The sequence below is a fragment of the Rattus norvegicus genome, chromosome 16 (assembly GCF_021556685.1).
Source record: "Rattus norvegicus strain SHRSP/BbbUtx chromosome 16, alternate assembly SHRSP_T2T, whole genome shotgun sequence".
NCBI lineage: Eukaryota > Metazoa > Chordata > Mammalia > Rodentia > Muridae > Rattus > Rattus norvegicus.
In genome coordinates this window covers 26899330-26913323 of record NC_141549.1, presented here as the reverse complement: position 1 = coordinate 26913323, position 13994 = coordinate 26899330, and the positions used below count along the sequence as shown (strand labels likewise).

At 40.7% G+C, this 13994-nt stretch overlaps 1 long non-coding RNA gene across 2 annotated transcripts in view; it reads right to left on the bottom strand.

The window, feature by feature from the left end:
• The window catches only part of LOC148000503 (uncharacterized), a 106243-nt gene that overhangs the window by 61659 nt on the left and 30590 nt on the right, over window positions 1-13994 (bottom strand). The gene's annotated exons all lie outside the window — the stretch shown is intronic.

The window sequence follows — 13994 nt, the reverse complement described above, 5'->3', positions numbered from 1 at the left end:
CTGGTTTCATTAGGCTCAGTGTCATTCTAACAATAAAATGATGTACCATATGTCACCAGCATCCCCATTATTGCTAATTCATGGCAGTATATACGTACATATCTCAATGATGCTTTGACTTTAAATTTTATTTATTAGCTGTAAATAATGTGTGGGTGTGTAAGGAAGCTTGTAAACACTGGAAACGCTGTTGTGGCTATCTGGGGTGTAGATTTGTGGTGCTAACTCTGTGTCCACCTCCATCAGTGATTGTCTCACTGAGCCAACTCACTCTGATGAACAGCACAATGGAATAGCTTTTGAAGGAAGAAAATAAACTCACCTGTGTGAAGAAATGGGATCTGCTTTCAATAAAATCGAGAACGTTTTATCATGTTATCAAGTCATCATTTTGTATCATTTAGCCCTTCTAAAGTCTAGGGAAATTATTTATTCTTAGGCTAGATTCAGATAGCAAATTTTGACTGAGTAACCACTATACTGGCTAAGGCACAGAAGTAATGTAAGTTTCCCATTAGATGTGTGCCTGATCATCTAAGAAAATCAAGTTAATCAATGTAATCTCAACTCCTCTGCTCTGGGACAGTGTGTAAGACCAGACATCCCAGTAAGTTAGTGCTACACTCTGAGTACCAGCAAGTTCATCCCATCGCCCATCTTTTTTTTTATGCTCACACTACTCTAGATGGGATACCCCATCTGGAGACTAAGCATGTGTACAGATACACAGAACAATGGAGACAGGGCAGGAATCAGTTTCCCGAATTACTCCAATGACTGCTGACCTTGGCATCAGTACCCGAGTGTGTGTAGTCTCTCCTTCATAGATCTATGGCCAAGAACATGCTGAATAAGTGATGGAATCTTCCTAAAAATCAGCTTCCTGAGGACTTCACCTTCCACTGGGGTCCCTCTTTCATGTTGACTCTGTCTTGGAGCACTCACCTGGAGGAATTCACATGAGTAAAACTTTAGAGAGGACCATGCGGCACCAACTGGAGCTCAGCCCATTCAGAGCCCAAAACTGGAACTCTGGGCATATGAGTATTTGAGCTAGCTCACTCACATCTAGTCAGGCTCCAAGGGCAGAAGCTGGTGACCAACAACTTGGTTACAACCTTAGGTGAGAACTTAACCCATCCCAGCATTCCCTGATTCTTGGTACACAGAGGCTGAATAAATGTTTTCACCTGCCACATATGGGGGCTAAGGTTTTTATGCAGCCATAAATGAAAAATACATAGTTTGCTTTATCTTGCTAATTTACTCCTTGTAAGTCAAACATTTACAAGTCCATATTTTGAAAGAACCAGGGAAGGTTATGCTTTGAAGGTTAGTTATTCCTATACTAAATTGTCTGCATGGTGGATTTAATTTTCAATACTTTCTTTCCCTTCCTTTCTGGTTAATATTAGATCATAGAATTTATTACGGAGTAATGTACGATACTCTCAAGGGGACAGAGTAGACAATAGCCAGAGCTCCCATGTTGTGTTATAGAGTACTGCTGTGGAGGTGGACAAATGTGTGCTGGCTCCAGATAGGAACTGACAACAGACCAAATTAATGCTATTACTGAGTTCAGTGTGGTTACTTGTAGATGTATACGTGAGGGCTTTCTTACAGGAGCTTCTTCACTGAAAACCCACTCCAATACAGCGGACAGTTCATCAAAGCTGCAGCCCTGAAACTCTCTGATCACTTGCTAGCAGCTTACCTGGTGGGACAGACTGTTTCCTCCTCAGCCCTTATTATATATATTAACATGAGGAGCAAGGGGCCTTGCAACTCCGCTAAGTTTAAGGGTATCCGTGACAGTTGTAAGGCTATACTTCCTGAATCTGAAGAAACCTTTCTTTAGAACTTCTGAGTCCTATCTGGTCTTATCCATCGTCCAGGATGGAACGCCCCCTTTCAAAGGGAATTGCTACCCAACTGATTGCCCATATGTTTTTACCTGATAATACTACACTTTTCCACAAGATCAGATTGTTTATGAAGACCTTCTTCAGCCAAATGAAATCTGCAGCTACGAATAGCCAACTGAGTTCCAAACTAAATTCATTTTCCTTCTTCCCATAGCATCGCCATCCAGGAAATTGGTTCCACACACAAACTCTCATGAAATTCTTGTGGTTTGTGAATTCCATGACTATTAGTTGGCCCACTTCCCCCTGCCCTTCCAGTAGCCTAACTGCAAATTGTTGGGTGGTCTTCTTCTTTTTCTAGCAGTGAGGACCCGTAATCAACTGTCCTTCAGCATAAGGGCTAAAGAGGTAAAGTGGAGTCTTCCTGAGATGTACAAAGGTCTAGCTGAAGGGACAGAGAAAGCCAGCTGGCATTGTGTCCCAAGACATAGCCAAACTTACTTAGGCCTCTCCAGTCATTACACTGTGTGTGATAAATAAGTTATGTCACTTGGCCTACAGGACTCAGCCATAGGAACATTCTAGAGGAAGGCAGTTGAACTTTCTTCCCAGAAGCCTGGAGGATGTGGCACATGGAAGGAAGCAGCGGAAAGAGAAAACCTTCAAGCTCACTGTGCTGCAGAGGAACTTCTTTTGAGACGCACGCACATGGTTGCACATAACTCCACAGGATGGCCAGTGTGCTTCCACACAAGCTACAGCTTGGGGCCCCTTGCTGAGCTTGAGTCCTGCACCAATTTCTAGTCCAGCCATCTTCCTAGGATCCATAAGCCTTTACTGTTTGATTCCATAGCTATACCTTCTCCCAGACACCTTAAAAGTGTTGTCGGCTGTCTACTATTTTTTTCCTTCTTTTATATTGCCCCGCTTGGTGTGGATGATCAAACTTGAGGTCTTATACATGATGCTAGAAAAATATCTGCCTTTCCACAATGCTTTCCTTTTTTAATTTTAAATGTTTTGTTTTTGTTTTGGGGTAGACTACTCTGTCTGTCCTCAAACTCATGTTCCTCCTGTCTCTCTGTCCTTTGAATTGAAATTGCAAGTAAGTGTCACCATGTGCAGACTTTCCCTGAGGTCTTGAACATGCTAAGTACATAGTTTATCACAGAGCTGTACCACCAGTCCTATTGCATATTTCGATTCCTTCTTGCCTTAAACCAATTTGAACGTGGTCTTACAAAATCTCTGCAGAATTCTTAAGACCTTTAGAAACTACTAAGTCACTAATATTCTAGACAAGGAATTTATTTTGTTCTTTAGATTTTTTTTGGAGTTCAGAGTTAAAACCAATAAGTTATTCCTGTACCACACTTCAGGAGAGCCTTAAGCTGCCTATCTATCTCACCAGCACTGGGCCTGTGGGCTGTTAGAAATGCACTGACTGTCCGGTTGTCCTCATTGCCACTCTACAAACTTCATGTGCCTGTCTTAGTATACTAATCCATTCCAATCAGGAATATCTGAACTCGGCATTGTAAAGGCCTCCAGTGGAGGGAGGGGGCATCTCCACTTGATTTTCTCAGTCTTCTTATCAAAGATTATGTTACAATAAAGCTGGATGGGAAGCCTCATAGGCTTATGAATAAAGGTTATATATAGAAAGAGCCACCCAAGCATGAAACGCAACTCCTCCCAGGTAACGAGCCAAGATCGCAAAGAGAGGGGCAAGAAAGTAAAGCTGTAGCCAGGACAGGTTTACACTCAGGTTGGTTTTAGGACACGGACTTGCAAATAAAAGAGATGGTAGCTGGCAGCTTGAAGGCTGCTAGACATGCGATTTATGGCGCTGGGGAGATGGCTCAATAGGACCTGTTTGGGCACCCAATCCAGCACTCTTAAAGCAATTTGGGAAGTGGAAAACTTAGAAACTCTCAAGCCAGATAGCTTGAAGGAGAAGGTGAGGACCCCCACCCAAAGTTGTCTTTTGACCTCCACATGCATACAGCAGCAGGAGTATACTTGAACCCACGGGCAGCAGCACACAATCCTAAATGAATACACACACACACACACACACACACACACACACACACACACACACACACGCACGCACGCACGCAGAGTTTAATTTTAATAAAGAAGAGAAATGCAGTTGATACTGGTTTGTGGTTCTAGATGGCCATGTTGTTCACTGCTGGAGAAAAAGGGTGGCAATGGACGTGGAGGAAGCCCTACTTAGATGCAATCTCAGTATAAGGCTCAACTCACAGTCTAAGGACTTGCTGACACATTATTTACTGTTCTCAAGATTCCTGCTACCACTGACTTTGACTTTCAGGAACAATTACCAAAGTTCAAGCAAAACACAAGGGATCAGGTCAACTTGTAGGTGGGGACTTGTATACATGCAAGCCAAGGGTAGTAGGTGAAGTAGACATTCGAGTTAATCACCATACAAAGACGCAGCATCTTTGTTCCCAGACTGTGATAGCTACAAACATGGCTGATGGGATCATGATGGTGGAGTTCCTTCTCGAAAAACTACATGGAGGCTTCTTTGGTGTTGTTTGAATGATAAAGCTTCTGCAGAGTGGCCCGCTGGGCACAGCTATGGAAAATCTGTTCATACTTCAAATGACTTTCAAATATTGCACCTCTTCAAATTCTGGTGGTTTGAAATATTAACTATACAATTTTCAAAATTGTGCCCTCTTTGTGCTGTGCTTCTGTGTGCTGTGTGCTGTGTGCTGTGTGCTTGCTACCATGAGGCAGGTATGGTGTTACAAGAAAGCAGTCTGAGCAAGCCAAGGAGAGCAAGTCAGAAGCAGTATTATGCCATGGCCTCTGCTTCAGTTTCTGCTTGGATGCCTGCCTTGACTTCTCTCAACGATGGGTTGTAACTGGAATATGTAAGCTAAGTGAACCCTTTCTTCACCAAGTTGCCTTTAGTCATGGTTGTTTGTTACAGCAGCAGGAAACAAACTAATACAATATATGTATTGTCTCCTAATTTTTCTTGCCTCAGATTTTGACAGACCTGTTTTCTCTCCAATAGCATTTAGCATCTTGCTTACTCTCTCTCCAACTCTGATCCTGTCATAATTCATTCATTCTAGTTTAAATATCTATGCTGTAGGAGGCTAAAGAGATGGCTCAGTGGTTTAGACTGCTTCTGGCCCTTCCAGAAAACTCAAGTTCGGTTCCTAGCATCCATGTTGGGTATCTCATAGAGCCTGTAACTCCAGTTCCAGAAGATCTGACACCTCCTTCTGCACTCTACAGGGACCTACATCCATGTAACATGTAATCACACATGAAGAAAAAGAAAAGAAAACCTTTAACTACCCAAGCTGTAACAGATTTTGTTTCCAAGAGAGGGCCTCTAGAGAAGCTTCCACTCGTGATGTGCTTGTAGTATTTTCTTGCCAACACTATTAAGAGTTTTGCATTCTATCTTCCTACACCTCCAATTCTGTGTGGGCACTGGTGATGTTTTCACTAATAGAACATGACATAAATGACTCAGCCTAGGGCCAGCCCATCACAAGCTCTGTAGCTTCTTCATTTTGCATCTTAGAATATTAATCTTGAGGAAATTCCTTTGGAACTCATCTCTTGGGATGTAGACAGTCCAAGTTACATGGAAAGAGGAGATGTTGGCACTCTGGGTCAAAGCTTCATTGATCGCCTAGTCAATAGCTGGCATCATCTATTAGTCTGAGCCAACTAGGACCTCTAGTCAGGTGGGCATTGTGAGCATTCAAAGGGCTCCAGTTCCAGCTGCCATCTGGATCTATTACAAGAGGGACATCAAATGAGAACTGCCTAGCTAAGTCCAGAAAACCTCCAGTAGTTGCAACGATAATAAATCACCTCAGCTGGGTGAAGATATAGCTCAGTTGGTAAGAGTTCTTGCCTAGAATGTATGGGGTCCTGGATTTGATTCCTCGTGCTGCATATACCAGCACATATGTCTATCATCCTAATACCTGGGAGATAGAATAAGGATGGCCAGAAGCTTAGGGATATCCTCAGTTACATAGCAAGTTTGAGGAAATGTACTTGAGACCCTGTCTATAATTTTTATTTTAAACTAGACCTTGATGGGATTCATTACACAACAGAGAGTTGGAATATATGCTGATGATATATAAATATTCCAGCCTTGGAATCTCTTCCTCTGGTCTTCTCCTGTGATCTCACCTTCTAACTAACTTTTACCCAGGATCCTCCACACATACCTACAACATGCTGCTCCTCACTCCTTGTTTCAAGTTCTCTCTTCTCTGACTCCTACATCAGTCAAGGTAGTCATTCTAATAGTCCCACCACTGCTAGGGAACTCCAATTTGCCAACATAGCCTTCTCTGCTGACTTTTGTAGCCTCACTTAGATCCTTCATCAGCTTTAAGCCTGTTTTAATGTTTCTGGGCTAAAGGGAGACTATCTACCAAAAATCTATTGTTAACAAAGTTTTCTTCTAGAGCAAAAGATCCAGAAGTATGTTTGTTTCCACTAAGTCTTGCAGCCCATCCCCTAGGAAAGTATGTGTTTGGCTTGGACAGAGCAAACTTGAGAACCAGAGGGAGATTTGGTAGCCATGGCACAGGGCACCGGGGTCCACTACTTTTCCAGCTAGGTTGTTATGGTTTGGATCTTAACTCTTTCCCAAAGCTCAGATATTCAAGGTTTGGTCTACAGTGCAGCTATACTCAGAGTGAGAGCTTTGAGAGGTGCTCTAGTCTCATGAATGAGTCAATTAACTTATAGATTCATGACAAGTGTTTAGGGGAAGAGATTTCTGTTATAAAAACAAGTTTTTGCTTTGCCATCCCTCCCCCCATGCCATGAGGTCAGCAGTTCTGTTTCATTACCTGCTTCCTGCCATGATACTCGGCCTCACCTTGGGCCTAGAAACAGAAGAATCAAGAGTGAGGACTAAAAACTCTCAAACCAGAGCCCAAAGTCTGTCCTCTTTGAAGTTGATTTTCTAGAGTACTTTGTCGCAGTGAGAGAAAAATGGTTAACAGCAAGGTTTTTATTCGTGTGTGTGTGTGTGTGTGTGTGTGTGTGTGTGTGTGTATCTATGTGTGAGGCTGAAAGTTTGAGTGTCTGTGTGTGTGTATATGTGTGTGTGTGTGTGTGTGTGTGTGTTTGTGTTGGCCCAAAGATGACAATAGGTATCTTCTCCAATAGTTCTCTATTTATTGAGAAAGGAATTCTTGCTTCCATCAAACCTGGTTGGCTTTTACATGAGTGCTAGGGAATCCAAACGCTAATGCTCACAGCTACACAACAAGGTCTTTATCCACTAGGTCATTTCATCTATAGCTAGCATTTATAAGATTCACTGGCTTAAATAGAGGATCGGTCAATAATCCTTGACACTTCTGGACATGGGTAGTGAGTGGGCTGTGATGAGTGATGCTGACAACTTGAGGGATAAGGAAGTAAAGGGAGGATCAATTCAAATTGACAGATATTTACCAAGTACCCTCTACTCCAGGCAGTAGTAATGTGTTAGGGTCATAGTGCCTCTTGCTGCTTTGCACAGTCACAGGGATATAGACAGGAAAGGTGGCCTAGCGCAGACCTTCATGTGCTTCATATGCTCAGAAGATAATGCCTTTTGGCAATATTTCTGCTCAGAGTGGTGTCTTTGGTTAATTTATACAAAACTGCTACACATGCTGAAACTGCACTAAATTATTGACCGGGGACCTCATGTAAATTACTAATGAAAGACTTAAAAGTGTTAAAGGTTCCCAGAAAACTAGAAGAATAAAATCGTGCTGCATTTCATCCTGGTGGTGTTGCTACCATTGTGTTTCAAGAGATGGATGTTTTTCTGTCTGACCTTCTCAGATAAGCAGCAAGTTGACTTCATAGGAGTGACTCTTCACCCATTTACTTTTTTTTTTTTTTATGAAGGAGACTTGAGCCAGCAAGATGGCTTGTGTAGTAAAATCACTTGCTGTCAATCCAGACAAACGGAGCTCCATCCTAGGACCCTCAGGGTAGCAGGAGACAACTGACTATCATATGTTGTCCTCTGACCTCTACATGTGTCCGGTGATGTACACATGTGCATGTACACACACACACACACACACACACACACACACACACAAAGACACACACACAAAAATAAATAGGTAAAAAATTTTAAGGAGTCTCAAAGAGTATAAAATAAATGTATTTACATTTTCACTACTATCTGTTCAATGAGCAAATAAATAAAAGAATAATGACTATCATGGTAAGTACTTTTTCAACTCTTGTTTAATACACAGAAATAAATTTTTCATTTCACTATGTTCTATACATAATGGGAGCAATTGAAACAGACCTGTATACTCATTCTTCCAGGAAACAAAACATGGATGATGTTCTTAAAATACATTGGCTAATTCATTAGTGTGACGTTCTCCAGAATGTAACAACCATGAATATTATTAGCATTAGGAATCATTTTCTCCTATGTGTGCCAAAAAGGAAGGAAAAAGAAAAAAAAAAACAGGAACTGAGATATTGTGCCTCCCCTCAGAAAATGTATTTAGAAAAGGTGGGTGAGTTGAACTGGGGTTAAAAAAGATAAAACTATGAAAAGCAGAAGTCAGAAAGAAGGAATTGGGACACCAACCCAGCCACAAAACCTTTCACCTCCAGTTTGTCCTGCCTGCAGATCTTGCTGGAACTGGAGCCTAGCAGAATTGTCGTCAGAGACCAGAGAGACTTCATCTAGAAACTGATGGGAACAGATGCAGAGAACCACAGCCAAACATTTGGCAGAAGTCAGAGGAGTCTCTGGAAGAGGGGGAGGAAAGATTGGAAGGGCCAGAAGAGTCAGAGACACACCACAAAAATGCACCCACACAATCAACTGACCAAGACTCGTGGGAATCGGAGAGATCAGAGAACCCGTAGGAGCCTGACCTAGATCCTCTACATACATGTTTAGGCTGAGTAGCTTGATGTTCTTGTAGAAATCCTAACAGTGGGGTTAGGTCCCCTGACTCTTTGGGGACCCTTTAATAACTAGCACACCACTGATGAATATTTCTTCAGACATATATAATATTTCATCTGAGCTGTGGAACCAATTATCTCCTCCTGGGTTGCCTTGTCCAACCTTGATGCGATAGTATGTGCCTGGCCTTATTGTAGCTTATTATATCATGTTTGGTTGACGTCCCTGGGAGGCCTGCTTTTTTCTGAGGGGAGGGTAGAGGATAGGGAGTGGTTCTGGAGGAGAAGGGAATGGGGAGGACCAAGGGGAAGTGAAGAAGAGGCTAAAGAGGCTGGAGGGAGGGGAGAGAGGGGAAACTGTGGTCAAGATGTACTATATGAGAGAAGAATTTTAAAACATGGAGAGAGTGAGAAGGAAGAAAAGTGCTTATTCTGCTTTGTTTTAATAGCTTAATATTTTTTAAATATTTTTTCAACCACTATGCATGTCAACATCATGAAAGGCAGTGTCATATACTTAGGATAGAGACCCTAGAGAGCAAACGAAGGCCCTTTGCAGAGTTTGCATGACGGTATAGACTTAGCACTTTGATATCCAAATAAAAGCTCTTAGATGGCTTTGGGATGACTAACACACCCATGACAACTATTCCTTCAGAAATATAGAACATTTTGTCTGAGTATCTCATAATAATTGCAAGGCCAGGGGTGCGTTGTAACACCACATGGAACAGATTGGCCCGCTTGGTGCCTCTGTCCATGGTGTTTCATCTGCACTTGAAAATATCACGTGAGAGTTTAGATGGAATCTTTTATCACAACCATGACAGAAGAAACATTCCTGTTAGATGGTACTTTCTGTGAGAAGGATTAGCATGAATCCTTAAATTCATAAATTAGATTCATAAATTAGACAGTTTATCTATCAAGTTCAACACGTGGGCATATCCTTTCCACAAACATATTGAACATTAAACATAAGTTTTTACTCACACCAAAAATAAAGAAACAATGGACCTCTAAAACTGATACGCAAAAACCAACCTCCTAAAAAAGAAGAAACACACACACACAGACACACACACACACACACACACACACACACACTGGAAACAGACAGCAAATATAAAATGGACCTTATCATATAGATAGATTACCATGGACACACATAGTGAGAGGTAGGTAGAATTTACCACACCAAAGTGCCACTTTTTACTGGTTCAGATTAGAATGATGTCAAAAATGCTAGCAACTCTACAAAAAAACAAGAATGTTCTTTGATTTGGGTGAGAATGTATATTGCTACAACTTCTATGATGATTACATGCACATTTTTCTTGCTCTTTGGAATTTATCTTGGATAAATGCATCTGCAAAAGGATAGCGTGTTCTTGTCATTACCATTTTGTTTGTAATAGCAAATCTGTGAAAAGAATATGTGCCCTTCACTTGGTATTATTTTTCAGCTATAAACAAATTAAAAGAGAAAAATCATCTGCTCAGCCAAATATCCATTCATGCTAAAATTTTCCAAAAAATTAGGAGTAGAGGGGCATGTCCCACCATGGGACGAATACACCCTCTCCCCTTAAGATGCTTTCTTGTCAGGTATTTGATCACAGCAATGAGAAAGCAATCCTGAATATTGAGACTACTAAGGCATTATTAAAAGAAAATTCAAAAGGCTTAATAATATATAATGAAAAACATCAAGCTAATAGACAGATAGCTTAAGAGGTATTAAAATGGAAATATTTATTAAATGTCATGTGTGGATGTGATGAAAATTTTCTTGAGGTCCCAGCTATCTTCTTAGTAGATATTCACAAGCAGATTCTAAAATTCATATGAAAATTTAAAGGTCCTAACAAAGTAAGTAAGCTCACATTTCCTGGTTTCAGAATCTACTACAAGTCAATGGTAATCTAGAGAGTGTGGTGTGAGTGGTAGGGTGAAATTATAGGTCAATGCAATAGATTTAAGAGCCGATACTACACCCACATATGTATGGGCAACCGATTTTCTATAAGAATTACAAAAGCATCCAGTGGAAGGAAGAATAGCTTTTGTAACATAATGAAATGGGCTCACCCAGTGGCAAGAACAAAACTGACACTATAAACTTAAGAGTGAAGAAAGGCTAGATGCAGCAAATAAAGCCAGAAGCAATGATCATTCCCAAATCAGCGTCTCCCTGGAAGAAGAAAGCACGAGGCTTTTACTTGGGAAACACATCAACTTGTGTGGAAGTGGGCATAGTCCTGAACAAGCTGTTTTGACACCGGATCTTTTCATACATCTCATGTTAATTGAAAAAAAAAAGGAATCTATGGATAGCATAGAGCATAGAGCAGGACAAAGCAAAGTTCACTTTAGGTCACCTTCAATGGGAGGGGCAGGATGATTTGGCAATTTTAGCAGTTTCTTGTAAGTTTCTCTTGTCTGAAACAAAAGTCACTTTAAAGGTTCAATAGCTTCTCTCCTCCTTCAGGGGTAGTCTTTAAAAATCACCTGCCTGGCCTCCAGCAGTTTAATCTCCTGAAGTTGTAGCAGCTGGATAGCCTCGAGCAAAAGAATAAAGAATGAGGCTGGTGGGGGCTAGAGAGATGGCTTAGTCGTTAGGAGAATATGTCACACTTGCAGAGGACCTGAGTATGCCTCCCAGCACCCACATCAAGAGGTTCAGGAGCACCTGCAACCACAGCTTTTGAGTGTCTGATGCCTCTACTACTTGTAGGCACTCACACTCAACTGCACGGACTGAGACACAGACATAGATACACAGACACACAGACACACACACACACACACACACACACACACACACACAGGCATGGCACACACATGCACAGACATAGCATACACAAATTTTAAGTAAAAGAAATGCTTAAGAAGAATGAGCCTCTTCTTATATCAGATGTAAAATTAACTTGGAATATCAAAACTGAAACTGTTAAAAACAGACGGATAAATCCCCAGGACTTTAGCTTTGTCGAGCATTTCCTAGATATTAACAAACACAAACAAAAAAAATAATAACACCAACAAAAATATAGGTAAATTGAATTCTATGGAAAATAAAACCTTTTCTGTTTCAATAATTATCAAAAAAGTGGAAACCAAACTCATACAACAGAATATTTACCTAATTAGGAAACTGTATCTAGAGTGTATAAAGAACTGTCGCAACATGTATTTGCTAATTTTATGTCAACTTGACACAAGCTATCATCATCTGAAAGGAAGAAACCTAACTAAGAAAATGCACCATAAGACTGGACAGGCATATAGGGAGGGCATTTTTGTAATGATTTATGGGGGAGGGTCCAGCCTATTGTGGGTGGGGCCATCCCTTAGTTGGTGGTCCTGGGTTCTATAAGAAAGCAGACTGAACAGTTCATGGGAAGCAAGGCAGTAAGGAGCACTCCTCCATAGTCTCTGTGTCAGTTCCTGCCTCCTAGTTCCTTCCCTGTTTGAGTTCTTGCCTTGGCTTCTTTCAACCAACTATAACCAGAGACTGTAGCCTGAGATTGTAGCCTGAGACTGTAGCCTGAGATTGTAGCCTGAGACATATGTAAGGAAAATAAACCCTTTCCTGCCCAATTCGTTTTGGCCATGGTGTTCACCACAGCAATAGTGACCTTAATTAACTAGGACATAACTCAATAATAATAAATGACATCAGTACACATTAAGAACACTATAGATACTCATTTCTAGAGAAAAGATAGACAAATAATCAATAAATTCCTGAAAAGACGCTGCAAAACGTTAGTCATGGGGAAAGAGCTAGTACTTCACCCTCAAGAGAGTAGCTAGAGTCACAGAGACAGGGATAGCAAGTATTAACAAGGGACTAGCAGGATCCTCATAGGATTATGGTGGGAAAGGAAAGCATCAAGCCCTTTTAAACAGTTAGACAGTTGCTAAGCAACCTAACATGGACTTCTCATAGGCCCCAGCCATCCTCTCTGCTTTTACAACCTAGGCAAATGAAGATAAATCATCAACTCATTTATCACACCCTAACTCACAACATAGAAAAGAACAAATGTCCACAGGGGAGAGAAAACTGTGGCATAAATAGCAACAAAGCGCTGAACCTGATTTGATTCTATTTCTGTGAAAATCTAGAAAATGGTGAACAGACTGATATTCAACCGAGGAAGGAGTGGTGTAGATGGGGAAAAAAAAATGAAAAGAAGCGAAATATTTAAATGCTTCACATCTAGTATATTGCTGATAAATGCATAGAAGATGCTAAACATGTTCATATTAAGTAGTTAAGAAAAACGTGAATTAAATTCTGGGAAAGATGCAGGGCAACTAGCAGCCTCTCGTGCACAGTGCTGGTGGGAACAAAAAAGTCCCGGCCACGTTGGAGAAAGAGCTTTGCCAGTTCTTCTGAAGTTAAACCTGAACATTTCTAGGGCCCTGATTGTTAGCTCTCTAGTATTATTTATCTAAGATAAATGGAAATGGATATCTACAATACCTAGAGTGACTGTTTATAGCCGATGTATTTGTTTCTAGTGCTGCTCTAACAGATGGCGCCACACTCCCTGGCTTAAAGCCACACAAACCTGTTACAATGCTGGGATCGGAAGCACAAAGCCATTGCATAGACTGTAAGGCTGCGATCAGTGTCTTGCTCCTTGTGGCGGTTCTAATCTTATTGTCTATTCTGATTCTCTCTCTCTCTCTCTCTCTCTCTCTCTCTCTCTCTCTCTCTCTCTCTCTCTCTTCCTTTCCTTATAAAAAAAAACCCAATATGATCACAGGCATCCTGATTAATCCAGGAGAATCTTTATGTCAGAAGACATCTAAAATCTAATTACTATTGAAAGCCCATTTTTTTTTCTTTAAATACAGTCCCTGGAGAAGATGATTCTGATGTTGTTAGAGAGGGCAGCTTAAAGGCAGATTTTGCAGGCCATGTAAGGACTTTTATTCTATCTAAAAATTAAAAAAGAAAATAACATAATTTGAACTATTTCATTAAAAGTAAATTACTTTCCATTTTGAATACATCCATTATTTCTATCTCCTTCCCCAAATGAATGAATGTTGAAATTTGTATAATGTGTATACATTTTTATTTTGTGTAATGTATAATGTAATTGTATAATACATTTGTATAATGTATAATGATAG